We start from the raw sequence: 7,313 nt of genomic DNA, 5'->3' as shown, positions 1-7,313 counted from the left end.
AAAACATTTCGACACGAGAGGTCACATGCGGCAGTATGCCACAAATTAAAACATGAATATTAAAGATAGTACAGTTTCCTGACACCAGACGTAAGTGTAACATCAAGTTATTTGTAGCCAAAACAGAATTTATGAGCGTCCTGAAAAGGCCTTTGACTTAAGGCACGTTACTTGCCCAAACAATTTGTAGTTAACATAATTCATCCAAAGAAATCTCATAAAAGCCAGCGTGAATCTTATATAATTTGCAAACCAGCAGCTGGGAGCATTTTACACATATTAAAATTTAACACGTAGACTAATTTTATACACGTAATGAATTCAAGCGGGACCAAGTCAGACATCCTTAAGAAGCAAACAAGCCAGCGTTGAATCATACAGGGGACCAGTTTTACAAAGCAGACTTGAAAGCATTTTTTCCAGCTTCAACGTTTTACCTTAGGTAAAATTCACAGTTGCGTGCTATAAAAACCCTCCCGTCTTGCTGTCAGTGTAATAGTGACCAAAGCCCTGCTTCTGCCAAGCAAGAAATGCAACTTTGTTCAAAGGAGAAGACTTTTTCAAGCCAAATACGCACATTTTAAATTCTTCTACGGCATCGGTGTCAGCTCACTTACAGTACTAAAATTTATCAATGAAGCCGGAAGCCATCTCCGTAAATAAGCACTGTCACTTTTGCATCACCAGCAGCACTGCCACGAAAAAAAATCTCATGAGCTACACTTGAATAATAGGACGTTACAATGCGGTGCCATGAACTACATTAACACCCACTATAGATTCAAAGACAGCCTGCGCATTGTGCCAATGATGAAAATAAAGGCACGACTTCAGTGTTCAGTTGACATGAAACTTGCATGTGCCAGTAACTTAAACCCCTTCATCTGATTTCACCCCCTTCATGCCTTTTATCTGACCTCCTTCATGCCTTTCAAGAGACACTTTAACCTCTACCAATAATTTAAAATCCCAAGTAGAGCTGAACACTTCAAGTATTTCAACAGAGACTCCAACTTAAATGACACCAGGCCACTGTCAAACTTCTCATGCTTTCCAAGAACTCCCTGCAAAAATCCCAAGAACTCTCCAAAGGCACACAACCATATGAACATGATGACACGATGAAAAAGATGACATATGCGGCGAAGAGGATGACCACATCCTGAAGTGACAATGCAGGCAGCGCATCCGTGATGTGTTTCTTGCGGGCAATATTGATGCCGCCAGTCCCTTCTCTCAGAATAACTGGGCCTCGAGAAGACTTACTGCTCACCTCATGTACCTTCAAGGAAACAAGAAAATTTTGTTACATGGGTGCTTTAAATGAGTGAGTTGCTTAGTCCCTTTCCTAACACAGTAATTGATTTACAATCAGTGATTTCTTGGGTTTTTTCTGGAAGTGCTGCTAAAGGTGAAAGTGCGCTAAACAATATCACCACAGACAATCAATGAAATTGCCCTGATTCTGGAAAGTATACCACCTTGCTGCCTCGGTATTCTGAATATAAGGTTTTTTATCCTTGAAAGATTTCGTTTATTAATCAAATAATAATTACTATAATCACCTTTTGGCATTATATTTTACACACCTTCTCTCTGCAAAAAATGTTCTCTGTACTGTATAATGTGCTCCCTAGAATGCTGTAGTGAGGCTGGCTAAATATAACTTAAAGCTAAACGATGTGTCTACCGCAAAGAAATAAATGGCCAGTCACAGGAAATCATAAATATCGCACTGTGGCAGAAATTTTTTGGGGAATTAATTCTACCTAAAATATTTGCCTCTCGATATGTATTACCTCCATGGTTCGTAGTGGTATGAGGCAGAAGTTGAGCTGACTAATGCTGAAATAGGATGTTGCACAATTTTCTTATAAATCACAACTATAGCACATTTTCTTGCAGACGACACTTTCTGTGCTCTAAACAATTCCCTTAAAAAACAATTACCCCTTATTTAACCACCTGTCAAAATCCAATGCAAGCATTACTCATGCTACGGCTGTATTTGGGAGTATTATTGGTGCTACGGGCGTATTAAAAGCGGGAAATTTAAATCGTCAGTTGCCACCATATTGTTGTAGCAGCAACCACGTTGGGCGTGTCCGTGGTGCTGGCAAATCACAGCAACAACTCTCAAGGCGTAAAAGCTGAATATTTACAAAACTTAAATACAAAATAGTGGTTTTTTTTTTGGCCAGTGTTGGAGCGTCCGTAATAGGCGGAATGTGAACACAATGGCCAATATTGGCGTTCACAATAACTTGTTAACAGTGAGATTTTATTAGGATGAACAGCCCCAGAAATTGAGTCCCGCAAAAACAAAATGCCAGCTTACCCAACCAAAATTAAGACCCGGGTGTTTCTGCCAGGGACGTCTCAAAGTGCACTTTCAGGAAAGTTTCGCTAACGTGTTCCGAAAAGCTCCTACTGTCACCTTGAGCCACAGGCCAAGCTGTCACTGAAAAGAAGTTCAAGTTTCAAACCATTAGTTACAAAGAAACTACCTAAAAACGCGCCATGAAAGACCAAAAAATGGGAGTGCGTACTTACTTGTAGAATGCAATGATTTCATCCCGTGCAAGAGCTTTAATGTGTTGCCTTCTGATGATACACTTCCAAGAAGGCGTCCAAATACAATTAAAATGGCCATATGCATTCCTTGTACAGCTGTTTTAGGTCTATCTTCGCCCTATTGCCTAGAAAATAAACAGTACAAAAATATCAGAGAATAAATTTATGCCTTGCTTTACCCAGGAAGCACGAGAAAATATTGAACAATGTCTGATTCGTTCCACGAAAGTCGAATGTCTTTTTTACAGCGGAAGCCCTGGTAATCTTTTCTTGCTAAACAATTTGAGATATAAAAATATTTGAACATACTTTGAGCTCACCTGTCCTTGGTCTATGCGAACTGGTGAATATCAGCACAATATGCACGACTCAAAAGGTACTCTTTTGTGGCTTATGAGCTCCACAGGGCATTCATAATCCGCCACTCTCTCCCCGACAACCCTTCAGCATGCCGAAGATGTCTTCAGCCAGTAAATGCCACAGCCATGACTTCGCAGGAGCATGTAAAGAATGGAAATAATTTGTTTTCATTTTTTTTGCAGAGGAACAAAAACATTTGTCACAACCTATCAGTGGAGGGCCAAATGTCTCCACAGTCAGCCACAGACTCTTTTTGAACAGGTCATAGAGTATGAATACAGAATGTAGCAATCTGCTTTTTCAGTATAATTTCTACGTTCAAAGGAGAACAAAAATGGATTAATGTTTGGTGCACATCATGATTCAACAACTTTGCACCTGAGCGTTTCGAAAATTATTCCAACTCTCTAGCTGCCACTGACATTGATAGCATAAAATGGCAGGAATGAATTATTTTTAAACTTACTTTGTGACGTTAAAACTTCTAATAGTCCACACGTGAGCTTTATGGATAATTATTCTGAGGTCTCAGGTTACCACTGACATTGACACCATAGAAACGGCACCACACTTTCTGCGTGTTCCCACCTGCCTTCCCCTCCACAAAAGGAACGTTTTGTCACTACGCTACTGCTCAGACAACCACTTTCCCTTGCATTTCACTACACGTCAGGGAGACAACTAAAGTTGACTAGTGTAAATAGAACATCTGAATTCATCGAAGGCATTGGAAGAAACCGGGAACAACTACACACAGCACAGATAACGTAAGCAGTGCTGCCGCTAACGCCTTGAACGCATATTAACATTAGGCGGAGTAGCGCGATTAGCACAATAAATTTATGGCTCTCAGAAGACCAACACAACGCAATTAACACGAAAGTTTGAAAATGCCGATAAGTCTAAAGACAGACGCTACAAGTTGTTCAGTGCGTGCGCGCGAGACAATAGCGAGCAACCGTCAATATACAACTAAGCAACACCACACCGTAAGGGGACATGCAGACTCGAGAAATGCGCGCAGCAGCAACTTTCTAAATAGCACTAGCCAACGTACGCTGTCAGAAATGCAAGCCGACTGGGACCCACAAACACGCAGCAAACGTTTCTTGAACACGAACAACAGACACGGAGCGGCATGTTTATCGGACGCAGTGATGAACAAGTCAATGAACAACAACCGTTACCAGAACATAAATAAGCAGCACTGACCTTTTTTGAGCCTCCTGGCAAAACTACATTTCGTCGAACAGTAAATACAGCCCGAGGATATGAAGAAGTCCGCAGTTTCACGCCACAACCAAACTGCCATAACGGTTCCCGCCACTGTGATTGCAATGCCTCTAGTACATCAGGCGCATAACGCGAGCGATCGAGAAAACCGCTGTAGAACGCCACTTGTGGCGCTGCATGCATAAGAACGTAAAACTGGCGCAGTAAAGGCTGAGAGATAGGGGCGCTGCTGTCGTTTAAATGGTTGACGCAGTCCTGTTTTTCACTCATCGTCGTTGTACCCGTTGCCTTCCCACTATACCATGCATCAACGCAAACGGCGTGGCGGCGTGGCCTTGCGGCTGCCGACGCATGCGCACGGCATGCCGCACTGAAGTGGCGGTCGTTTCGTAATGGTTTCGGCCAACTTTTCCTTCCTCCGTGGCTTGGGCGATGCACGCCGTGGCCAGTGACCAGTCCGCGGAAGAGATCACAAACTCGGCACCCTTGATCGCTTTTATTTGCTGAGGAAAATGGGAGTAGGCCTCTAAGCGGACGTCTACGCGGCTCTGAGGCTGGAACAAAGAGCTCAGATATTAGCCAATTTAACACGTTAGTTGGGCTGAAGTTGTTTCTCGCCGCGGGCCGTGAGTGCGTGCGGTATGTGTGCATAAACTTTGATGACAGCATTACTTCGTTGTTTGCAGTGAAAACAAAACGACGCTTCTTTATTGACTGCGTTCTCCTGACAACAAGCCTTTCCAATACCAATAATATATACTGCGACGCTCTTTGTACCCACGTTATAGAAAACTACTTCCGTATAGTGAATTCAGTGTGACATAGCTAATTAGCGAGTATTAATACATCTGCCCGTTTTCCAGCAGTTTTTCTTCATGAACACCAATAGTGCAGGAAAACAGCAACGGGGGGACCAGCAGGAGACGGCAGGTCATTCGGTGAACTTGAATTACTATGGCAAGTAACAACATTAGGGTAACACTGCGGATTTCCCGATACTGCGATGAATAATTTGAAATAAGAATGCCAGTTAAGTATAAATATATAGAATGTAAGGCAGATGCCGCGGGGTAGATTTAGTTCTCCAGGTTTTGAGTCGTTCTCCTTCTGCAAAGAGGCTTTCGTTTTTGCTTGTGAAAATTAACAGCCGAGACGAGACAAAATACAAAAACGAACTTCTAAGCATATAACTGCATGCGTAGCATGATGTGTGCGGTGTAAAATGTGACGCAGTCGGTTACCATTATGTATGCGCCCCATCACAACATAAGTAACGTGGACTGAGTACCATTGAGCGCGTACTACACCACAGCGATATGATGACTGAGCGTTGAACAAAAACTGCCGTTTCTGCGAAGCTTTGTAAACCAGATGCATAACATGTAATAGCCTCAACAAGTATTTCGTTATGAAGGTGCTCACAAAAGCACCACGAATTCTTCAGCGCTATAGCAGCTATGGCTTTGCCCGAACGGCAGACGGGGAAAGGGAAGACGTTTAGTCCTTCTCAAATTGAAGTCACTGATGATTTTGTACTTGACGCCTCAAATTAGAAAGATACGATGTTCACGAAAGCGGTTTGGGTGCCGCAGAACATCTGGAAGTGGGTTCCTGGAATTTCTTCTTTTGCCTAAGATATCCTCCTCTCGACATTTTTAATGCTTTGTACGGCGTTGACTAAAAAGTGGGATTTCGTTTTCTGTCAAAGGACATCACTAAAACTACAGCTTAGCCGTATTATGAAAGTTAACTGCTGCAAGGCAGTTTCATAGATGTCGGCGAAGTTCATTAAATTTTATGTGCGGTGTGCGCGTGTATATTAAACGCACGCGCACGTGTATCTTGGGTCAAGAAGCACCTAATATATATGCGGGTCATTGTTCCAGTTGATGCATGAAAGAGTGCATACTTCACTGCCATGCACGAGTTATGTGGAACAAGACACGAGCAAAAAATACACAAACGCACTCTCCCCAACCGTTTACTGGGACATAAGTGGAACAGTAACCGGAACCGCCGACATTGCATGACCCCATTTCTTCGGTTCCAGATAAAAACCACGAACATAAAGAAAACAAGCTGACGGTTCCAGATAAGATCCACCTATATGCTTCGTTCCAGTTATTCTTTCGTTTGGATCCACATAAAATATATGGATCACCCTTTTTAACTGGAACTTATATGGAACCAGATTAAGAGTGTGGAAGCGTTGAGTCGTGTCGGCGGCCCTGGCCGATCTCTTTTCCCCGACGGCTGCTCTGCGCCGTCACACTCACCTCAGTCGGTTTTCCCATCGCAAACAGGGCTTGAGAATGCGACATCTTCATTGTCTGCACTAGACCTTGAAAGTAAGGCGCCTTACTTTGGCGAGCATTGAAAGAGTCGGCCGAGATGTCCACGAACAAGACCTCCGGCAGGTCATAGAACCTCATGACGCCAGCAGAATCTCCGTATGGCGAATATATCAATCGGGAGACCATGGATTTGGAGCCTGGAGAGCTTCGAGGGCAAGATACGACACAAAAAGGAAAACCGATGCACGACACCAGACAGCGGGATGGGTACGTTTTTGTAAGGTATGCGAGAAAGATGGCCGCGGTACGTATTCGGCAATCCCTTCGAAAGAAAACGATACACTGCAGAAAACATCTGAACAAGGGACGTCACAACGAAAATCGAATTACTTATGTCCATAACTCCAGAAAGAAGCGTAATCCTCCAATGTACTATTTTGAGATCGCAGCGAACGAGCCTGAAGAACTTACATCAGGGTACAAGGCCGTCGAAGACGGGCTTCGAATTTTGACCTGGCTACGTGGACTGCATCGAAAGACTTGGCGTGTGCTCAGAAGACGGCCACAGTGACTGTTTCGCCGTCTGACTGCCACACTGGATCAAACTGGAACGAACATATGTACTCAATGGAGGTGGACTGACAAGAATTTCTTTGTGGCCGCGGAAGATGTAGAAACTTTATAGGGGTCATCATTGCTGCACCGATGAGATAGATCATCATCATCGGTGCCTGCCATCACGCGGGAGTAGCTCTCACTCGAGCTGCTTCGTTTACTTCAGTTCGCCATCTAAGTAAAAGAACACCACCGCATTACCGGGACGTCTCGGTCCTTGGTCCTCTTATTCTACAG

At 43.6% G+C, this 7,313-nt stretch overlaps 1 long non-coding RNA gene across 1 annotated transcript; it reads right to left on the bottom strand.

The window, feature by feature from the left end:
• Positions 1–1,158: 1,158 nt before the first annotated feature.
• On the bottom strand, positions 1,159–4,651 carry LOC144161827 (uncharacterized). The gene is made up of 5 exons (XR_013320497.1): positions 4,147–4,651; positions 2,895–3,063; positions 2,554–2,699; positions 2,339–2,461; positions 1,159–1,282 (listed from the first exon to the last, which is right to left on the bottom strand). It is a non-coding gene; the product is annotated as an uncharacterized LOC144161827 (long non-coding RNA).
• Positions 4,652–7,313: the final 2,662 nt, after the last annotated feature.

Source organism: Haemaphysalis longicornis, unplaced genomic scaffold (genome assembly GCF_048455015.1).
Source record: "Haemaphysalis longicornis isolate Haplotype H1 unplaced genomic scaffold, Haemaphysalis longicornis Haplotype H1 scaffold_12, whole genome shotgun sequence".
NCBI lineage: Eukaryota > Metazoa > Arthropoda > Arachnida > Ixodida > Ixodidae > Haemaphysalis > Haemaphysalis longicornis.
Note: the sequence above shows the minus strand (reverse complement) of the source record. Positions and strands in the feature narration are given on the sequence as shown.